General features: G+C 40.7%; 1 protein-coding gene across 1 annotated transcript in view; it reads right to left on the bottom strand.

Moving 5' to 3' along the window:
- The window catches only part of PAM (peptidylglycine alpha-amidating monooxygenase), a 306,111-nt gene extending 304,086 nt beyond the window's left edge, over positions 1-2,025 (bottom strand). Inside the window, exon 1 of the mRNA XM_037801760.1 lies at positions 1,900-2,025. The gene's annotated coding sequence lies outside the window, so the exon portion shown is untranslated. The remainder of the gene's footprint in view (positions 1-1,899) is intronic.
- Between the last annotated feature and the right edge of the window lie 20,851 nt (positions 2,026-22,876).

Raw genomic sequence — 22,876 nt, 5'->3', positions numbered from 1 at the left:
TGGCAGAAGTTAGAACAGAAATGTTTACTTTTAACATTTGATTATCACATCATGCATGTATATAATGCTTTTCAGAGCTTGAATTCTAAAACTATGGGATTTATTTTATTTCCAAATTGCACCTCCATTTGAAATTTATTTTGGAAAACACTGCCTTAGACAAAACCTGGCATTTGTTCAAATCTATTAATTAGATTGATCAAATAGCAATCTTAAAAAGCCTTTGACAATGCATTTTTGACATCATTTTTCTTGCTGTATGTAGCCACTAGGATATATTTTATGTCCATATAAAACTATGAAACAAAATTACCCACTAAGTTAGATTGGAAGCCTCTTTAGGGCATAGAACATATTCATATCTTTGTAAACATAACAACACATAGCAGAGTGCATTACACAAAACAAGAACTCATGAAATTGTCTTGTTAAATCAGGAATGCATGAATGACAGGACTTTGACATTTAAACCAAGACTAAAGCTGATTTTCTCAGGCCATTTACTCACCTTTTTCATATATTAACTAGAATGGATATAACAGTGCTCCTTGTGTCTGTGATTATAAACTGAAAATGTACAAATCATATGTCGCATGTTATTTGTTTGTGCTAAATGTCTGAACTTATTTTACCAAAAAGACCTCCTTCCTGCATTATTAAAATGAGCAGCAAATCAAGAATTTAAATGCGAACCTGAGAAGAAAAAGTGATTGGAAAGATTGGAAAAATCTGAAACAAATGCAGTTCTTGTTTCCAAAGACTAGGGCCAATAATAATCTTCCTGCTATTTGAATTTCTATGACAACAAGCAACATAAGATGTAGGGTCCATTGCTTTGTCCATAGGATTTGGTGGTGGAAGGACGATTTCAACTCTTAACACTAATGACCAGCTCCGGGAACACGTGCGACTCGCCAAATCACCTAAAGAGACATAACCACATCTCACACGAAAGACCTGAGCTCGAGACGATTAAACACAGGACCTACCATTAAGGCAGCTTGCTCAGACAAGAGGCCTTGACTCAACATAAAGTCATACACCTATGTCATCCCACTTGGCTCACCAGGACCCTCGGCGGTGGGCAGAGTAGACGCACATTTTGCAGGTGAGAATACAAAGGTTCTGATGGGTCGTGTTTCAAGGCCAAACGTATAGGAAAATGACTGAACCCAGACTTAAATCTCGATTTAACTCCAAGCAATGGATACTTTCCTGTCCGCCTCTGCGATCACCCTTCGCCGGCGTATTACACTCTAGAGCTGGCAAAACCGCAGGGAGGAGAGCAGAGCTGGACAAGGACGGGAAAGGAGAGGGAATTTCCACCGCTTCCCGGCCATTGCTACACTCAAGCACCCCAGGTCGCCACTCCTCTCCAACCCCTTCTGCTTGGCGGTCCTTACTGTCCACAAACTAGTCTCGAGGGCGGGCCGGGGATGGGGGCGCGTCGCTACCGGGAGTTTTCCAAAGTTGAAATCAGCAAAGGAGAATGAACAAATATACCCATAGAGTGCGGGCGCAAGAAGTGTAAACATGCGAAGGAAAGGAGAGTGATCCCTTCCCCGAACTGGCCAGGGACGCTTGATGGGGGGAGGAATGGGGGTCAGACGAGGTCTGGGGGAATGCGGGGATGGTTCATTCCCCAAGACCCTCCCTGGCCGCAGCGATGGACTCCCCAGGACTGGGGCAACCCCGAGCGCCCCCAGGGCCCGACTGGAGAAGGACGCGGTACGCAGCCCGGGAGAAAATCGACAACAGCCCAGGGACCGGTAAGCGACGGGAGCTGAAGCAGCAGGATCCTCATCCCGGGCTCAGCATCTGCCCCACTTCCCGAGCGCCCACGCGCACCCACCCTCACCCTCGCCCTGCTCGCCTCGCGGCGGCTGCAACAGCACCAACCTGCGCGGTCACGGGCTCGGTCCCGGACGGAAGCCGGAGCCTGGGGCGACGGAGCAGCGGGCGGAGTTAGCTGGAAGGCTCCGACTCCCTGGGGCGGGGACAGGCTGAGCACGCGGCAGCCGCGGCGGCGGCAGCAGCTGGGCTCCCCCCTCTTGGCGCGCGCGGGGTCCGGCCCTGTCCGCCGTCGCCCTCAGCTTCTCCGGGCAGCTCCCAGACCCTCCCCCGGGGCGGCTCCACAGCTCCCGGCCGCCCCTGGTCCCGCCCCGCGCCCGTCGCCTCTGTTCCGCCCCTGCCCATCGGGCCCAAGGTCCATGGGGGGTGGGGACAAGGTCCCTGCAGTAACCCCCCGACCCGCGGAACTTCTTGCGGTTTCCCTGGGGGGGTCGCATGTAGTAAGTGTTTAATTCACTTGCGGACAGGAGGTGATCCAGAGCTGGAACTCTCGTTCGAGAGCCCCGGGGAAGGCGGTGAGGGCCGGCCCTGACCGACTCTTTACCCCACCCGAGCCGCGAGTCCCTAGTCTCTAAACACAGCCTGCGAGGTGGCTACGCCAGCTTCCCCGAAAGAGACCGAGTAAAATGTCCGACTCTCCGCCCAGCGCCAGGCCGGGAGGACGTTTCCCGAGAGAACAATGAACCTTTGCCCCCCGCCCCCCTAACTCCGGGCTGGGGACCCGGGCACCGAGAGTGCGCGGAACAGGCAGACAGGGCATCAGGGTTAAACCCGTGGGAAAGGTAAAATTTCCATTCACACCCCTGGCCCGGTCCCTGGATTTAGGCTCCCACGCCAAGTTCTGCGCGATGCTTCCTGACCCAAACCCCGGGCCCGGGGGCACCCCCTCTCCTGTCCTGCCTTCCCCACCTCCCTCGGTCTTCGCATTCCTTGCTGCGAAACCCTCTTAACTCACGTAGCGCGCACCCACCGACCACTTCTCCCCTAACGTGCGGGCAGGGAACACTGGAGCCCGCCACTCCCCACCTCATCCCCAAAGCCGTAAAAAGCTGCGAGCTGCGGGGCTGGGGAGTTCAAGCTGGAAGATTTTATACCCAAGAGGCTTGATGTTGTGCGTTACGGACCCCACGTGCCAGTTCGACAAGCATTTAATTCGAGGGCAGGTTGTTTTACCCGTCTCTCCCTCAGCAGGTCACCGCTTGGGTGTGTACACCGCGCCGCTTCCCACCCTGGCTCCTGCCGAGTCTCTTCTCCCGGAGTCTATCCTCCCCTTCCCTAACCTATCCATCCGAGCTCCTGGCAGCGCGCGTCCAGAGCTGCCCGGGATCTCCAGCGCCGCGGGCATGTCTTCTTAGGCAACTCCACCCACTTGGGTCCCCAGAGGGGAGAGGAGGTTGAGAGGGAAGACACCGTAGAAGAGAAGGAATGAGAAGTCAGTGGACTGAGGGGAAGGAAGGGAAGTGCGGACCTAACCGGTCACAGGAGAAGAGCAATGGGGAAGAGGGCAGAACCCCCAAGCCATGGGATAACTCCCAGAACGGAAATCCATTTCTCCGTAGGGAAACCACCGTTGCTTGCAGTCAATGGACTGGAAAATCTAGACCACCTCCCAGCAGAATTTCCAGGGAGCAGTGGGGAGTTGGATAAACTATGGTCTGGGCCAAGTATATACCTTTGCCAGCCCCACTCCTCAACCTGGATTCCAAGGCAGGCTAAGACCCCAAGCTCTTGGCCAGTGATGAAAAATTCATTCTAGAAGCTGATGGTCACTGACAAGATGCAAGAAAACACAGAGCTAGGTCAGTTGGCAGCTGGAGGTAGCTGTTCTGTTTTAGGCACCCCACAAATCATTTACCCCCTTCCCCTGGCCTGGGTCATTAACTAAAGCTAGTGCTTGAGGATCTTCTCTTAATAAGAAGTCACTTTCAGTGAGGGGAGGAGGGAATGTGGAGAAACAGGAGTCCTAGGGCTGTGGTGCATGTTATTCTTAAGCTCCATTCAGTGCTTTTTTATGTCAAGATAATTTTCCTGTTGAGCAGGTGACCATGTTTTTACAGTCCTTTTAAAATGTAGGAGAGTACCTGGGACAATGCTTGCAATGCAATCTGATGGTAAAGCTCTCTCACACCCTTAGGGCCCTGGTCTGCACAGCCAGGGCTTGGGCAGTGCTCACTGACAGCCAGTATGCCTAAGGAAGCCACTGCCAACCCCAGGCCCCCAGAGCCTCAGATGTTACAGCTCCACAATATTCCAAGTCTGTGTGCTGGCCAGCTACTGAACACGCAAGCTTAGCGTGCATTTGTGGCACTGTGGACAAGGGGAAGTCTTTCTTCTGTCCTCCAGGTTCTGCCCTGCCTGAGGTTGGCTTCTGTTCTCTAGAAACATGGTTATCAAACTAGTCCATAGTGTCCCAGATTTATTTTTGAAAAGGCTACCCTCCAATTTAATTATAAAATCTGTTCTCCTTCCCTTATTTCTTCTAGTGCGCAAAAGGCTAGGCAACTGAAAGTTGAAGACAATAGAGAGAGGCTTGCCTGAATAAAAAGGTTCTCCTACTCTTTCCATTAAAAGAAAACTGCTCTCTGAAATTAAACTTTATTGAACTCAACATCCTTTCTTTTTTTTTTTTTTTTTTAATCATCATTTTATTGAGATATATTCACATACCACGCAGTCATACAAAACAAATTGTACTTTCGATTGTTTACAGTACCATTACATAGTTGTACATTCATCACCTAAATCAATCCCTGACACCTTCATTAGCACACACACAAAAATAACAAGAATAATAATTAGAGTGAAAAAGAGCAATTGAAGTAAAAAAGAACACTGGGTACCTTTGTCTGTTTGTTTCCTTCCCCTACTTTTCTACACATCCATCCATAAACTAGACAAAGTGGTGTTTGGTCCTTATGGCTTTCCCAATCCCATTGTCACCCCTCATAAGCTACATTTTTATACAACTGTCTTCGAGATTCATGGGTTCTGGGTTGTAGTTTGATAGTTTCAGGTATCCACCACCAGCTACCCCAATTCTTTAGAACCTAAAAAGGGTTGTCTAAAGTGTGCATAAGAGTGCCCACCAGAGTGACCTCTCGGCTCGTTTTGGAATCTCTCTGCCACTGAAGCTTATTTCATTTCCTTTCACATCCCCCTTTTGGTCAAGAAGATGTTCTCCGTCCCACGGTGCCAGGTCTACATTCCTCCCTGGGAGTCATATTCCACGTTGCCAGGGAGATTCACTTCCCTGGGTGTCTGATCCCACGTAGGGGGGAGGGCAGTGATTTCACCTTTCAAGTTGGCTTAGCCAGAGAGAGAGGGCCCCATCTGAGCAACAAAGAGGCATTCAGGAGGAGACTCTTAGGCACAAATACAGGGAGGCCTAGCCTCTCCTTTGCAGCAACCGTCTTCCCAAGGGTAAAACTTATGGTAGAGGGCTCAACCCATCAAACCACCAGTCCCCTATGTCTGTGGTCATGTTAGCAACCATGGAGGTGGGGTAGGCGAATACCCCTGCATTCTCCACAGGCTCCTCAAGGGGGCACTACATCTTTTTTTTTTTTTTTCCCTTGTTTGTCTTTTTTTCTTTTTTCTTTTTTTTTTTTTTTAACTTTCCCTTCTTTTTTCAAATCACCTGTATGAAAAAAAAAGTTAAAAAGAAAACAAACATACAATAAAAGAGCATTTCAAAGAGACCATAGCAAGGGAGTAAGAAAAAGACAACTAACCTAAAATAACTGCTTAATTTCCAACATGTTCCTACTTTACCCCAAGAAAGTTACATACTATAGCAACATTTCAGTGAACTTGTTCCTACTACATCCATCAGAAATTAACAGACCATAGTCATTTCTGGGCATCCCCAGAACGTTAAATAGCTTATCTGTTCTTCTTGGATTATTGTTCCCCCTTCCTTAATTGCTCTCTACTGCTAGTTCCCCTACATTCTACATTATAAACCATTTGTTTTACATTTTTCAAAGTTCACATTAGTGGTAGCATATAATATTTCTCTTTTTGTGCCTGGCTTATTTCGCTCAGCATTATGTCTTCAAGGTTCATCCATGTTGTCATATGTTTCACCAGATCGTTCCTTCTTACTGCCGCGTAGTATTCCATCGTGTGTATATACCACATTTTATTTATCCACTCATCTGTTGAAGGACATTTGGGTTGTTTCCATCTCTTGGCAATTGTGAATAATGCTGCTATGAACATTGGCGTGCAGATATCTGTTCGTGTCACTGCTTTCCGATCTTCCGGGTATATACCGAGGAGTGCAATCGCTGGATCGAATGGTAGCTCTATATCTAGTTTTCTAAGGAACTGCCAGACTGACTTCCAGAGTGGCTGAACCATTATACAGTCCCACCAACAATGAATAAGAGTTCCAATTTCTCCACATCCCCTCCAGCATTTGTAGTTTCCTGTTTGTTTAATGGCAGCCATTCTAACCGGTGTTAGATGGTATCTCATTGTGGTCTTAATTTGCATCTCTCTAATAGCTAGTGAAGCTGAACATTTTTTCATGTGTTTCTTGGCCATTTGTATTTCCTCTTCAGAGAACTGTCTTTTCATATCTTTTGCCCATTTTATAATTGGGCTGTCTGTACTATTGTCATTGAGTTGTAGGATTTCTTTGTATATGCAAGATATCAGTCTTTTGTCAGATACATGGTTTCCAAAAATTTTTTCCCATTGAGTTGGCTGCCTCTTTACCTTTTTGAGAAATTCCTTTGAGGTGCAGAAACTTCTAAGCTTGAGGAGTTCCCATTTATCTATTTTCTCTTTTGTTGCTTGTGCTTTGGGTGTAAAGTCTAGGAAGTGGCCTCCTAATACAAGGTCTTGAAGATGTTTTCCTACATTATCTTCTAGTAGTTTTATGGTACTTTCTTTTATATTGAGATCTTTGGTCCATTTTGAGTTAATTTTTGTGTAGGGGGTGAGGTAGGGGTCCTCTTTCATTCTTTTGGATATGGATATCCAACTCTCCCAGCCCCATTTGTTGAAAAGACCATTATGGCTCAGTTCGGTGACTTTGGGGGCCTTATCAAAGATCAGTCGGCCATAGATCTGAGGGTCTATCTCTGAATTCTCAATTCGATTCCATTGATCTATATGTCTATCTTTGTGCCAGTACCATGCTGTTTTGGCAACTGTGGCTTTATAATAAGCTTCAAAGTCAGGGAGTGTAAGTCCTCCCACTTCGTTTTTCTTTTTTAGAGTGTCCTTAGCAATTCGAGGCATCTTCCCTTTCCAAATAAATTTGATAACTAGCTTTTCCAAGTCTGCAAAGTAGGTTGTTGGAATTTTGATTGGGATTGCATTGAATCTGTAGATGAGTTTGGGTAGAATTGACATCTTAATGACATTTAGCCTTCCTATCCATGAACATGGAATATTTTTCCATCTTTTAAGGTCCCCTTCTATTTCTTTTAGTAGAGTTATGTAGTTTTCTTTGTATAGGTCTTTTACATCTTTGGTTAAGTTGATTCCTAGGTACTTGATTTTTTTAGTTGCTATTGAAAATGGTATCTTTTTCTTGAGTGTCTCTTCAGTTTGTTCATTTCTAGCATATAGAAACATTACTGACTTATGTGCATTAATCTTGTATCCCGCTACTTTGCTAAATTTGTTTATTAGCTCTAGTAGGTGTATCGTTGATTTCTCAGGGTTTTCTAGATATAAGATCATATCATCTGCAAACAATGACAGTTTTACTTCTTCTTTTCCAATTTGGATGCCTTTTATTTCTTTGTCTTGCCGGATTGCCCTGGCTAGCACTTCCAGCACAATGTTGAATAACAGTGGTGACAGCGGGCATCCTTGTCTTGTTCCTGATCTTAGAGGGAAGGCTTTCAGTCTCTCACCATTGAGTACTATGCTGGCTGTGGGTTTTTCATATATGCTCTTTATCATGTTGAGGAAGTTTCCTTCAATTCCTACCTTTTGAAGTGTTTTTATCAAAAAGGGATGTTGGATTTTGTCAAATGCTTTTTCAGCATCTATTGAGATGATCAATTGATTTTTCCCTTTCGAGTTTTTAATGTGTTGTAATACATTGATTGTTTTTCTGATGTTGAACCATCCTTGCATGCCTGGAATGAACCCCACTTGGTCATGGTGTATGATTTTTTTAATGTGTCTTTGGATTCGATTTGCAAGTATTTTGTTGAGGATTTTTGCATCTATATTCATTAGGGAGATTGGCCGGTAGTTTTCCTTTTTTGTAGCATCTTTGCCTGGTTTTGGTATTAGATTGATGTTAGCTTCATAAAATGAGTTAGGTAGTGTTCCATTTTTTTCAATGTTTTGAAAGAGTTTGAGTAACATTGGTGTCAGTTCTTTCTGGAAAGTTTGGTAGAATTCCCCTGTGAAGCCATCTGGCCCTGGGCATTTATTTGTGGGAAGATTTTTGATGACTGATTGGATCTCTTTGCTTGTGATGGGTTGGTTGAGGTCTTCTATTTCTTCTCTGGTCAGTCTAGGTTGTTCATATGTTTCCAGGAAATTGTCCATTTCTTCTACATTATCCAGTTTGTTGCCATACAGTTGTTCATAATATCCTCTTATAATTTTTTTAATTTCTTCAGGATCTGCAGTTATGTCACCTTTTTCATTCATTATTTTGTTTATATGGGTCTTCTCTCTTTTTGATTTTGTCAGTCTAGCTAGGGGCTTGTCAATCTTGTTGATCTTCTCACAGAACCAACTTTTGGTGATATTTATCCTTTCTATTGTTTTTTTGTTCTCTATGTCATTTATTTCTGCTTTAATCCTTGTTATTTCTTTTCTTGTACTTGGTTTAGGATTGGTTTGCTGTTCATTTTCTAGCTTCTTCAGTTGATCCATTAGTTCTTTGATTTTGGCTCTTTCTTCCTTTTTAATATATGCGTTTAGTGCTATAAATTTCCCCCTTAGCACTGCTTTTGCTGCATCCCATAGGTTTTGGTATGTTGTGTTCTCATTTTCATTCGTCTCTATATATTTAGCAATTTCTCTTGCTATTTCTTCTTTAACCCACTGATTGTTTAGGAGTGTGTTGTTTAACCTCCAGGTATTTGTGAATTTTCTAAGTCTCTGATGGTTATTGACTTCTAATTGTATTCCATTGTGGTCAGAGAATGTGCTTTGAATAATTTCAATCTTTTTAAATTTATTGAGGCTTGTTTTATGTCCCAGCATATGATCTATTCTGGAGAAAGTTCCGTGAGCACTAGAAAAGTATGTGTATCCTGGTGATTTGGGATGTAATGTCCTGTAGATGTCTGTTAAATCTAATTCATTTATCAGATTGTTTAGGTTTTCAATTTCTTTATTGGTCTTCTGTCTGGTTGATCTATCTATAGGAGAGAGTGATGTGTTGAAGTCTCCCACAATTATTGTGGAAACATCAATTGCTTCCTTTAGTTTTGCCAATGTTTCTCTCATGTATTTTGTGGCACCTTGATTGGGTGCATAGACATTTATGATTGTTATTTCTTCTTGCTGAATTGCCCCTTTTATTAGTATGTAGTGGCCTTCTTTGTCTCTCAAAACATCCCTGCATTTGAAATCTATTTTATCTGAGATTAATATTGCTACACCTGCTTTCTTTTGGCTGTAGCTTGCATGAAATATTTTTTTCCATCCTTTCACTTTCAGTTTCTTTGTGTCCCTGTGTCTAAGATGAGTCTCTTGTATGCAACATATTGATGGTTCATTTTTTTTGATCCATTCTGCGAATCTATATCTTTTAATTGGGGAGTTTAATCCATTTACATTCAATGTTAAAACCGTGAAGGCATTTCTTGAATCGGCCATCTTATCCTTTGGATTATGTTTGCCATATTTTTCCCTCTCTCTATTAATATCCTTTATTGTACCCATACCGAATCTCTTTAGTACTGAACCTTTCTCCAAGTCTCTCTGTCCTGTCTTTGTTTCTCTGTCTGTAGGGCTCCCTTTAGTATCTCCAGTAGGGCAGGTCTCTTGTTAGCAAATTCTCTCAGCATTTCTTTGTCTGTGAAAAATTTAAGCTCTCCCTCAAATTTGAAGGAGAGCTTTGCTGGATAAAGTATTCTTGGCTGGAAATTCCTCTCTCTCAGAATTTTAAATATATCGTGCCACTGCCTTCTTGCCTCCATGGTGGCTGCTGAGTAGTCACTACTTAGTCTTATGCTGTTTCCTTTGTATGTGGTGAATTGCTTTTCTCTTGCTGCTTTCAGAACTTGCTCCTTCTCTTCTATGTTTGACAGTGTGATCAGTATATGTCTCGGAGTGGGTTTATTTGGATTTATTCTATTTGGAGTTCGCTGAGCATTTATGATTTGTGTATTTATGTTGTTTAGAAGATTTGGGAAGTTTTCCCCAACAATTTCTTTGAATACTCTTCCTAGACCTTTACCCTTTTCTTCCCCTTCTGGGACACCAATGAGTCTTATATTCGGACGTTTCATATTATCTATCATATCCCTGAGGTCCATTTCAAGTTTTTCAATTTTTTTCCCCATTCTTTCTTTATGCTTTCATTTTCCATTCTGTCATCTTCCAGGTCACTGATTCGTTGTTCAACTTCCTCTAGTCTTGTACTATGAGTGTCCAGAATCTTTTTAATTTGGTCAACAGTTTCTTTAATTTCCATAAGATCATCCATTTTTTTATTTAGTCTTGCAATGTCTTCTTTATGCTCTTCTAGGGTCTTCTTGATTTCCTTCATATCCCGTACTAGGGTCTCATTGTTCATCTTTAGTTCTTTGAGTAGCTGCTCTAGGTGTGTCTCTTCTGGTCTTTTGATTTGGGTGCTTGGGCTTGGGTTATCCATATCGTCTGGTTTTTTCATATGCTTTATAATTTTCTGTTGTTTTTGGCCTCGTGGCATTTGCTGACCTTGATAGGGTTCTTTTAGGGTTTGTAGACCAGTTGAAGTCCTTATCTCTAATTTATCAGATCTACAGCTTCGTGGAGTACACTTTCTCTAACTAACCAGCAGGTGGCGTCCACGAGCCACCTGTTCTCCACAAGCCAGATCTCCCCTGCTTAGCCTTTTTGGTGAGTGGGGGAGTGAGTCTTGTGGGGCCCAATTGGTGTCCCAAGCTTGCGTGTGTAGTTGGTGTTGCCTGCCCTGTATGTGGGGCGTGTTTCTGGGCAGTTGGGGAGGGGGGGTGGCCCTAACAATCAAATCTCCCTGATGATCCTAGAGTTTTAAAGCTACTGCAATAGTCTAATCCTTCAGTTCAGTCCTGCCACAGTTTGTCTCTGCCACTGACCCACAAGTCTTTGGTATTGGCGTATGGCTCCAGAGACTTGCAAGTGGGCCCCTCTTCCAGGCTGTGCACCCCGGGTCCTCTGTTGAGGGATGACTGTGCTATGTCACAGGTGAGTGCCGTCCCCCCAGGGCAGTTCTGGGCTGCTGGGCTGTGTTGGGAGGCTCCCAGTCTGCTCAAATGATGGCTGAATGGGGCTCTGTTAATTCACACTGCTCCCCCTTCCCAGCTCTGGGACATTCAGCTGAGGTTGCAGGGAAGGCTAATGTCCACACCCAGTTTTGTGGTGTGTGCCTGTTATTTGAAGCACTTCCGTCACACTGGGTTGTCTGGGGCAGCTCTGGGCTATGGGGCTGGCGATAGGCAGGAGTGTTTCCTGTCCACCAGGATGGTGGCTGTGAGCGGACACCCCCCTTTTCTTGGGAAGTTGTGTTGTTTAGTGAATTTTCTCAGCCACTGGATTATTGCCTTTTGTCTCAGAGCTCTCTTAGTTCTGCTCTTGACTTGACGTGCCCAAATTTCAATTCTTTGAAGCTTTCTGTATTGAGCTTCTTAGAGTAATTGTTTTAGAAAAAGCAAAAAGGATTTAAAAAAAAAAAAAAAAAAAAAAAAAAAAAAACGGCCCTCCTCAGAGATCTAATGGGTTATTGAAATGCTAATAGACAAAGCAACCAGGGCCATTAAGGAAAGGTGCCCAGGGCAGAGAGATCAGCCTTGCTTCGGGATTTGCATATGCGCCTCAAGGCCTGATCTCCGCCCTTCCCCTTTCTGTGTTCACCAGAACTCCAAAAATCCTCTGCTTTTACTTTGGAGCTTCTCGTGTTGTTTTCCTTCTATGCCCGTCTCCTCTCTGCTGGGCTGGCTGCTCTCAGAGTCTCTGGTGTCTGGCCTCAGTCTATCTATGGTTGGAGTTTGAATCAGTAGAATGAGTTTCCGATAAGAGCAGCCACTGCAATTCTCCCTTCTCCTTCCTGGAGCTGACAGCCCCTCCTCCCCCGGGACTGAGCCTGGCAGGGAGGGGCGCGGGTCCCCTGGCCGCAAAAACTTACAGATTTCGCTGATCTCAGCAGTTCCACGTTTTCATGAGTGTTGTATGAAGTATGCCCAAAGACAGATTGCTCTGTGGTGTCCAGTCCACGCAGTTCCTGGCTTTTTACCTACTTTCCTGGAGGAGTAACTAAAACATACAGCTCACCAGTCTGCCATCTTGCCCCGCCTCTCAACATCCTTTCTTAATATGATAAACCCTCTGTATCAATTACTTATTTAACTTTTCTATTTGTGATATAGTCTTATTGCAAAAAGCATCCATTCAGGTGATTGGGATAAAAGGCCTGTTTTCTCCTGGGAAAACTTCTTAGAGCAAAAAGAATAGGAGGGTTTATTTACAGGTAACAGAATTGGTCAGTGTGACAAAGTACATGGAGATACACATTCTTCTGTAAACCTCCCCTTTTTCTTCAATTTGCCTTCACCTCACCCTACAGGGTTAGGGACCTCAAATGCTGTTCCCTACTAGTGTTTATCTCTGAAAAGAGTGATATTTCAAGTAGAAGTACAGAGTGAGGGAGGATCCTTAGAAAACTTTTCCTGTATACCTTATTCTTAGACCTTTCTGGTAGTAAGAATGGCCCAGTAGACAGAAATTATCCCAGATGATTGGGAGAATGTGCAGGCTTACAGGCATCTCTAAAAAAAATTGGAAGAGCATGCCCACCTTTCCTCATTCCATAGCACTTCAAATATGATCTAAGAGCACCCAACCTTGACTGAGAACAGAACGTTGTATTCAAATAGTACAAAAAGCTTCAAATTGGTTATATCAGTCAACCAAATTTCCTTGTGAATATTATGAGTAACAAGAGAAAATATTAATTTCAATTTGCAAGTCATCAAAAAGCACCTTGTGGGCCACATAATGAATAGCCTCATGTTAATGTAATATATATTTGTTCTTTCACAAATACATTTTCCTCTGAAAAACAGACATCTGTCACAGAGTCAATTATCTTGCACAGCATGTGCTATAAAAGCACGCAAAAGAAATAACATACTACATTGCTTATTTGAAAGTGATCAGCAATACGCAACTTCATGCTGGCATGTCTTTAATTTTATGGTATTAAGAAAAAACTATAGGAGTATGTAATAACAATTCCTTTCTTACCGGAGTACTAATTCAATTACCCATAATGATATATACAGGAGTAAAAAAATTCCCCATTACCTGGCAGAAACACTAGGGGACTATTGTCTTGTCTTTCTCTACTAACCCCTGTAGAGAGAACAAGCACTTGAAGCTTCCCTTGAAAACATGGAATCACAGCACTCTGATCTGCGCTAGGGGTGTGCTGAAGAACAAGGCTAAAAATGGCATTCTAAGAACGTAAATTATCATTTAAATGAGGGTAGGCTCTTATGAAATTTATGCATCAAACAGACTCAAGATTTGAAAAGTGCAATAAGAGGTAGTTAGGCCAAGTCAAACTTGCTTGATGTAATGCAAATGTGGAACCTCTTTCTTTCCCTTTCTCAGGCAAACTCCCTGTCTCCCCTCTTTCACTGCATGATACTCACATAAATAAAACACCAAAATATTTTGCAGGAAGCTCTGCCAGGTTAACTACCCAGGGCCTTCTTGAATACTCTACATTACTTCCTCTTGTGACACTTTAAAATGGGCTTGAAAAAATTCTTAAGGGGACTATTTTAATAGCTTCCCAGAGAGTAGAATGTATTATCATTATGATACAAAGGATATCATTTGTTTTTAATTCTTGGCTCCACTGGTGTTCCCTACCTAGACTGTGGTTGACACTTGGAGGGCCTAATTATGATTCATATGTCCCACATTCCCAAAGAATTGGTCCCTCTAATTTCACACAATCCCTTTATTCAGAGAAGAAAAATAAGTTTATTCCTAGTGGCTAGACATAGTGATTTTCAATCCTGTCTGCGCAGTAGAATCACCAGGGGAGCTTTAAAAAATCCTGATGTCTCAGACCAAATAAGCAAAAATGGGGGTGGGAGGCGCGCACTGAGGATAGGTATTTATTTAATTCTCCAAGTGGCTTTTATGTGCGGTCAATGGTAAGAACCAATGATAGAGTATAAACATGCAGAAAATAAAAATAAAACCATTGTTTGAAATAAACTTTAATACTAACAAATTGACTTGTTAGGTACAGTTTTTGACTTCTTATTTTATTCAAATCAAGAAAGTTTCTAATTTGGTTTGACAAGGTAAGTTTCCCATATTAAGTTCTCCCTACCTAGGCTAGGTTTCTGCCTATCATAGCAAGTCTGGCTTGCAATGAAAATACATGATCTACCCTCATTTGGTGGGGAGGGGATAGGGGTTGTTACTGGAATCAAAGCCATAGATCAAGGCCGGAAAACAGACTTGGGGTAAATGAATCTTATCACTCTAAATTCCCACAAGTAATCCCCTTGAACTATTAAACCATTATCCAATTTAGCAGTTAAAAAAAAAGAGAGAGATACATGCTATAATTAATTATTTCTATAAAGTCTGAGGTTTAGAAACCAAATAATTACAAGGGCAACCAGGGTCATCAATTTTATGTAGATTCAACACTAATGAAGTACCATATTCTGAAAAGGGAGTGTTAAAATGCTATGGCCAATTTCAAGTAATTGGTAAATGCTTTCATTTTGCTTTTGAAATGAAGAAAATCTAACAGCAAAATTAGTACAATTGATAGGTATTATGGAATACCATAATGTAAACCATAAAATTTTTCCCCATTCATAATTTTGTTTGATGGGGTAAGGTAGAGTGAGGTAGAATAAAGGATATGGGGAGAAAATTAATTGACAGGAAATGGATATATAGGAGAAGTTGAAAAGGTTAATAGTATTTGATTGGGCAGTAGAGATTAAAGGTCAAGTAAAGCCTAAGTAAATACTGCTTTTCTCCACTGCCTTATTTGGTGAGATTACTAGCAGTTTACAAATTTGGTGTGATGGTGATTAAGGTTAGAATAGCCACTGAACCATAGAAGTTTCTAGAAATGAAGGTGTCTGATACTGCTCCACAAGCTTTGATTTTTTTTTTTTTTTTTAGAAAGAAATTCATCCAATTCCCAACTAAATGGACTAATTTAATTTCCTAATGAAAGGGGAAATCCCATATATTTTTCAAATGAAAAATACACAAAAAGTTATATGGTAGGTTGAATTACGTAACCCAGAAAAAATAATGTTTTTAATCTTAATCCATTACTCTGGGTGTGAACCTCCAGTAAGTAGGACCTTGTGAAGATTTTTTTTTCATTTTTTTAAATTGTGAACTTTAACATACATACATAATGGTGATAACTTTCAATGTACAATTTCACAAGTAGTTAGAGAGCAAATCTCAAAAGAATGCCGTGGGCCACAGTTCCACAATTTCAGCCATTTCCATTATTGTAACATATAACATACATACAGAAGGGTGTCATCTGCACAGCTCAACAAGCAGTCGTATAAGTAATTTCAAAAATTGTTATGGGTTATAGTTCTACAATTTCAATTCTTTCCTTATTATGCTATACAAGGTATACACAGAAAGGTGAAGACCTTCAAGGCACAATTCAGTGAGCAGCTATAGAGCAAATCCCAAGGGATGCTACCTCATGTCATTTTCCTCCTTCCAGTCATTCCAACACTCCTGTATCCAAAAATATATATAATTATATAAAGTTTCAGTATTCATAGACCTTTCTTCAATCTTATCTTGTTTGTTGCTACTCCTTCCTCTCACTTAATCTCTTTTTCCTTAAGATGCTTTTTAATTAAGGTGTAGCCAACTGAATCAGGATGGGTCTTAATCCTATCACTGGAGGCCTTATAGAGAACACTACAGGGAGAAAGTCACAGGGAGGAGTGGAAGCAGAAAGACAGTGGGAAAGGGAAGAGAATGGAGGGGATATCAACACGTCATGGGAAAGCCAAGGACCAAAGGATTGTCTGCAGCCAGCCTCAGTCTTCAGGGAGAAAGCATTGCCTTGCTCACATCTCGATTTTGAAATTCTAGCCTCAAAACCATGAGCCAATGAATTGTCCTTGTTAAGCCAACCCATCATATGGTATTTGGTTTAGCAGCCAGGAAACTAAGACAAGTTGTTAGTAAATTAGTAAATCAAATTAAAAGGACTGACAAATTCTTTCAAAATATGTGAGTGTATGATATCAGTTTTGTCAAATAAAAAATGATGCATTATACTTTTCTGAATTTTCCAGAAAAAGTATAGAATATGTTTACTCTTGGAAAAAATAATTGATATTATTTTTGAAAGGCATAATCAGCATCCTTTGTCACAGTAGTCTGTTTCTTCTCAGTAACTTGAAAACTGAAAATGAAACATATTTGCTACATAGTTTTTTCCCATCATATTTGTATTTTTTTCATTTTGCAGCTGTAGATACAAGTTTCCATTTCAGATTCATAGATTTTTGTTTCAACAAAAAATCCCCAGATGTATAACAAATGACATAGATTTTCCAGTCATATTTAGCAGCAGAAAGAAAACCATATTTGAGTGTTGAAAATCTTTGTTTTTATTGCAGATAGAAAAAAATATTTTCAAAGGAGCACACAGGAAGTCAGAATACCTGTTTCTTATTATAGTGCATTTGGGCGAATGAGTCATGTGACATTATGTACTTCATTACTCTTCTCTGGGTCTCAGTTTTCCACTCTATATTGAGGGCATTGGCTTAGAGGATTGCAAGTTTCCTTCAAAAATAACATGAAATTATTCTATGAGGAATATAATACAAAAATTAATGCAAGTGAGTACTTTGAGATCAGACCCTTGTGTTTTGGAAATACTGATAGCTACAAGAAAAAAAATATTTTAAAATGCCAACATTTACTTCGTGTTTGAACATTTGTGTACCAAAGCACTATTCTGTTGTCCTTTGGGGGATGGGAGAGATTGTTGTGCTGGAGGGATGCACCAGTGAGCATTTTTACTCTCCAGAGATAAAGGCCTGAACCAACACAGGAAAGGCCACTGAGACATTAAATGCCTGATTACCTGAAGCAAGTAGGCGGGGCTTGGTCAAAGTGTACTCTGGTCATTGGCAACCAGGATGGTCCTAGCAACAGAGCAATATGAGAGAGATGGTCAGTAGGGGACTCATTGTGTAGGGCACAGATATTGGACTCTGTGAACGGTAGTTTCCCTGTTCAAATTTCCCTGCCTACATTGTATCTTTTTTTTCATTCCCATATGCTAGTCTTATCTGAACTTCGGAAACAAAAGAAAGGTGTGTGTCAGTGCTTGGGGAAGACTTGTGAGAAACATCTGTAACAACTGCAGCAAAGAGGAAATGATGGTGATGTGACAGCAAGAGTTGATCTGCAGAGAAGATGTGGTAGCAGTGCAGAGATTCCCTAGGATTCCTAGGAATGATCTGTGGGACTTGTAACCCTCCTTCAGTTGTCTGGGGAGGGAAAGATGGTGAAAGGCTTTCTTACCAATCAGACTGGGTGGAGGATCAGATTACTGCTTGGTATTCAAGAAAAGGACCCGAATGGAATTACTGGGGGTATTTGGGTTACAGGAGATTGCCTATTTGTTGGATGCTTATCGTGTATCAGACACTGTACTGTGCCCCTCACTTACTGAATCTTTCTTTCCAGAAAAGAAAAAGGAAAGAAATGGAGAAATACATTGACTATAATAGTAGATCTAATCCCTTGTCACCATAGCGACTCCATGAATCCATTATGGCTTTTGTTTTCCATTTTACAATTTGTTAATAGACAGAAAAAGGGATTTTGTAGAGGTGATTGGAGTTAGGGAATTTAGATGGGGATATTATCCTGGTTTACCCAGTGTGGCAGCCCAGGGGTTGGCACCCACCTCCCCTCTTAGGGAAAAGGGGAGAGCCTTGAGGACGTAGTGTCCGCATGACCAAAAGAGAGACATTGAAGGTCATGGAGTCTAATAACTGTTAAGTAAACAACCTTCACAAGAGTCAGCTGAGATTTCTTTGTAACCAAATCTAGTGAGGCTCTTCTGAGTTATTTAAGGCACTCCTCTTCCTCTTGTTTGTACAGATCATTGACTTCCATTTCCCAATTGGCCGCCAGTGGGAAAAATCCTCCTATAAGTAAGTCCCTACTAAAATTCATGAGGAAATTTTTGCCTAACATGTTCCTTGGTCTTGGGATTGAGTTGGGCTGGAGAACCCAGGTAGGCCAAATCTAATCATATGAGATTTTAAAAGTCAAAGGTGACCAAGAGCAAAGGAATGCAGTGGCCTATAGAAGATGAACAACCACAGGCTGTTAATAAGCAAGGAAATAGAGACCTCCATACTACATCCCCAAGGAACTGAATTCTGTCAACAATCTGAATGAGCAGGGAAATAGATTCCTCCTTGGAAATCCCAGAAAGTAACACAGCCCTACCAAAACTTTTATTTTAGCTGGGTGAGACTCACTGTGAACTTCTGAACTACAGATATGTAAAAATAAATTTGTGCTGTTTTAAGACAGGAAGTTTGTGATAATGTGTTATGACAGCAATAGAAAACTAATAAAGTATGAAAGTTAATCTAGTATGAAAACTAATACCCAAGCCTCTTCATCTTTATTATCCAGTACCTGGCACAACATTGACATTTAGTTTTTGCTCAGTCAACATTGGATGAAGAAAGGAAGGTAGAGAGGGAGGGAGGATGGGATATCATAAGTTTTCATTTTCTATAAATATCTTTGGAAAAGTAAAAGGGAAACTCTATTACAAGTCTGGGACTCAGAAATAAGTATGGAATTGATGGGACAGAGAGGAATGGAATGGAAGGTCAATGTGTTACAGCTCATGCTTAGAGGGTTTAATTGCATTTTGCTTCTGAAATTATGAAACCACTCTAGCTTACCTCAACAGTTGATGCCTTCTATCCCATCTACCAAGCTACCCTTTGTCAATGTGAAGGCCAAAGACATTTGAAATTGTTATTTTTTTCATTCCAATTTCAAGTAACAGTTTAGAGCATTGTTGATTTGGATGGTTTCTCCTCTCCCATAGTATTACAAATACAAAGTTGACTCATCACAATTTCACCTAAATGAATGAAATATGGACCTCACCATACATTTATTCCTTTATATGCCCACAAATATCACCCTAGATCAAGTTCTTACTATTTGTTTTAAACTTTTAAATTTGTTAAATGTATATTAACTACCAAAGGGAGTAAAACATTTACCTATGCAGTTAAAATAATAACAGTATGAACCTACATATACACATCCAGCTTAAGAAATAGAATACTGTGAGAACCTTGGAAAGCCCCTGTGTGTCTCTCCAGTCATATACTCCTTTCCCCTGAGGCTAATAATATCCTGAAATTTATTACTCTTCTCTTTCCATTCCTTATTGATTTTCCATATTTGCTTTATTCTGAAACAAAGTATAGTTGTTTTACTTATTTTTTAACTTTATAAAATGAAATAATACTGTCAAAACAATCCACAAGAGAATTACGTATATATATGTGTATGTATATATATATATATACATATATATACATACATATAATTAACGAGGTAATATCCAAAATTCTCTTTTGAATTGCTTTTTTCTGGTCAACATTATGGTTTGGTGTCCCTCACTTGTTGATGTAACTGTAGTTCGCTAATTTTCATTGCTCTGTATGAATACACTACGATGTTTATCTTCTACTCTTAAGGAATTTTGGGGTTGTTCACAGGTTTTTACTAATACAAATAATGCTGCAGAAAACATTAATGTATTTGTTGTCTGATGCACATGTAAAGAGTAAATTCTTTAGGGACTATCTAAGAAGCAGAATTACTGGGTCATGGGGGTACATGTCTTTGCAGCTTTACCAGGGTAATGCCCAGCTGTTTTGCAATGTGGTTGCATTAATTTCACACTTAGTACTTTTCAAATCAAAAAGACTCTTTCTGCCTCCAGTTTATCTCCAAACAGTCTATCTTGTCTACCACCATTAGTCTGGTCTTCCTCAAATACCATTTCAGCATGTTCTCCTTACATCTTAAACTCTGATTTTGCTCAAGAATATACTATAAAACTTACTGTCAACATCAACAAGTCCAAACACTTTTGACATTTTTTTCAAGGCTCTTCATATTGGCCAATTCTCAGTGAAAATCTTTTGTGCCAAATAGGCTGGTCTTTGTAGGTTTTTGTTTTTTTTCCCTTAATATAGGAACCTTTTTGTCTTTGAGCTTTTGCTGTTAAAAATTCCCTGCTTGGAATCCATCACTTTCCCCTCTGCCTCCTAAATACTACCTATTCTCCAAAGCTCAGTTGATGTGCTTCTTTTCTAGGATCCTTCCCCAGCTATTTCCACCTGCATTCCCTGAAGTCTCCTAGCATTAAGAATCTTAACAGTCAGTCAGTCAGTCAGTCATTAAAACACAATTTGGAGGATTCCAAATTCATGAAGTGTGTAAGAATAGCATAACAATTCATGATGTTTGCAAGATGAAGCAAAGGCACAAAGGAAGGCAAGCAGCTCACTTTCAGAAAAGAATGTCCATCAATAATGTACTGTTCTTCAAGCAAAGGCTGGAGGACAATTTGTGATGGGTGCTTGAAGGAGAATCAAACATTACCCGGTGGTAATTATCAGTTGTAGACCTGAGCATCACCACAGTCTCCTGCAATGTATGATTCTATGGGTCTATGACTTGCCACAAGAAGTCTGGCATGGAGGTCCCACCACCTTCTGAGTCCAACCTTCCTCTCCTCCTTTATCTCTTTCAGAGACCTTTTGTTCTAGTTCAACTGTTTTTTCCTTATTTCCCAAACTCACTGTTTATGCCTATTTCCAAGTTTCTCCTTGGACACCTCCCTCAAACTGGAGTACCTCAACACTCTGTTCTGCTGAGCTAAGTGCTCTCTGTTCTGCAAGAACCAGCCCAGGGCCTCCCTGTCTTGAAAGCCTTTCCATGATCCTCTCTAGCTTTCTATGATCCTCTCTTCTCATAGAATTTTTGTTGCTTAACATATATTGCCTTATATACTTAACTATGTTTTTATGTGTAAACATCAAATTCAGGAATCATGACTTAAAATCAGCCAAGCACAGTGCCTTCAACAGTTGTGTTACTCAAAGACTAACTTCTGACTGACAGTTGATGGATTCTGAAATAACTCTCTCTCTGGTTTCTATTTGGTTGTATAGATAGCAGATACGTTTTTGCATTCAAAGGAGATTATATTTCCCATGCTAGGTTTACTCATGTCAGCAAGATTCATGCTTGAATTCTTAAATGGAACATTGTTTTGTGATGGTTTTTTTTTTTTTTTTTTACTTTTCCAGTCTATCAGTATTAAATACAGAATGAAAAGCAGGCTTTAGGGCACCTGCAATCCATGGATGTCACCAGACTTCGGTGTGATTCCATAGAAGCAGTACCTTTAGTAGTATTTCAGTATGATTTAGGTCCCCTACTTCTGACCTAATCTTTGAGCTATTGAACATTTTCTACTGGTTTCTTTGCATTAGACCTATGAAACATCTGCATCTTATGCAAGGTTCTTTGACCTGGGATTACTAAATAAGTGAATCTTAGTTTTCAAATTTTATTATTTTTGATGCATACATTTTCTTTTAAGCCGAGCATCATTTAAATGCTAATGACTTTTTCCATGCTGCCAGTTTTTTGTCCTCATCTATAAACCCTCATAGCTGATCTGAGTGTGGAAATTCCATTCACTTCAAAAAAACTTCACACTTGGATCCTCTCCACAGGGATCCTCAGCCTAAGACAAGAAATGATCCCTATAGCATCCCCACCCTGCATTTGTGAGGGAAAAAAAAAAGAAAGAAAGAAAGACTTCCCAGTGCATTTAACTCTCTAAGGAATTGAATCAATATCTGTATACTGGTGCTTCCAGACACTATTGTTAGTTCATAATCTTAAAGAGCCTTTTTAACACTGGAAAATTGAAGGTGTCACTTTGGTAGAATATTGTAGTGTACATTTTACTTTCAAGCAAGCAGTATAATATGTTATTACTCTCATGTGCATACGTTGGGAGTGGTCTCCTGCTGTGGGAGATAATTGACTTGATGATGGATAGTCATACTTTCATGCAAAAAATATTTTAAAGGGAGGACAAAACATATTCCTTTAATGTGGTCATATAGCGGCTAGCCATTAAATGCCCCATAAGTTGTCTTCTCAGTGGTTTGTCAATTGCAATTAATCCTTTCCTATTCTGCTATCATGGATCTTTAAATTCTTTTCTTCTGTTTTTATTGAGAGTCTTAGAACATGCACGATTTATAGTTCATCAGTTTAGAGACAGGAAATAATTATCTAAATTGCCAATATTCTTTATTCTCAGAAAGAAAAGGTATTTCCCTTTTCAGTTTAATATTCATAAAGATTTTTTCCAATATTCGATTCCTTAAGAAAAACAGTTATAAATATAGATATCAGTTTACCTTACAATTTGTAAATCATGTTCCCATGCATCACTTCATTTGAAACTCACAAACATTCCAGAAATGAGAAATAAATTTATTTTCTTCCTTTTATTCATAAAAGAACTGAGGTTTAGATAACTCAAAAGTCACCTAGTGACTTATAAAGCAGGAAAAGTGCAGAGCTGGGATTCCAATGCTGATCTTTTTTTTAAAGTCAAATTCAGAAAATTTTTATTGAATGCCTATTATATGTGATATATTGTTCCAGGTACTTTGGACATAGCAGAGAACCAAACAAAGATCCCTGCCCTTGTGGACCTTACAGTCTA

This window comes from Choloepus didactylus, chromosome 13 (assembly GCF_015220235.1).
Source record: "Choloepus didactylus isolate mChoDid1 chromosome 13, mChoDid1.pri, whole genome shotgun sequence".
NCBI lineage: Eukaryota > Metazoa > Chordata > Mammalia > Pilosa > Megalonychidae > Choloepus > Choloepus didactylus.
The sequence above is the reverse complement of the archived record's forward strand: the minus strand, read 5'-3'. Positions and strand labels throughout refer to the sequence as shown.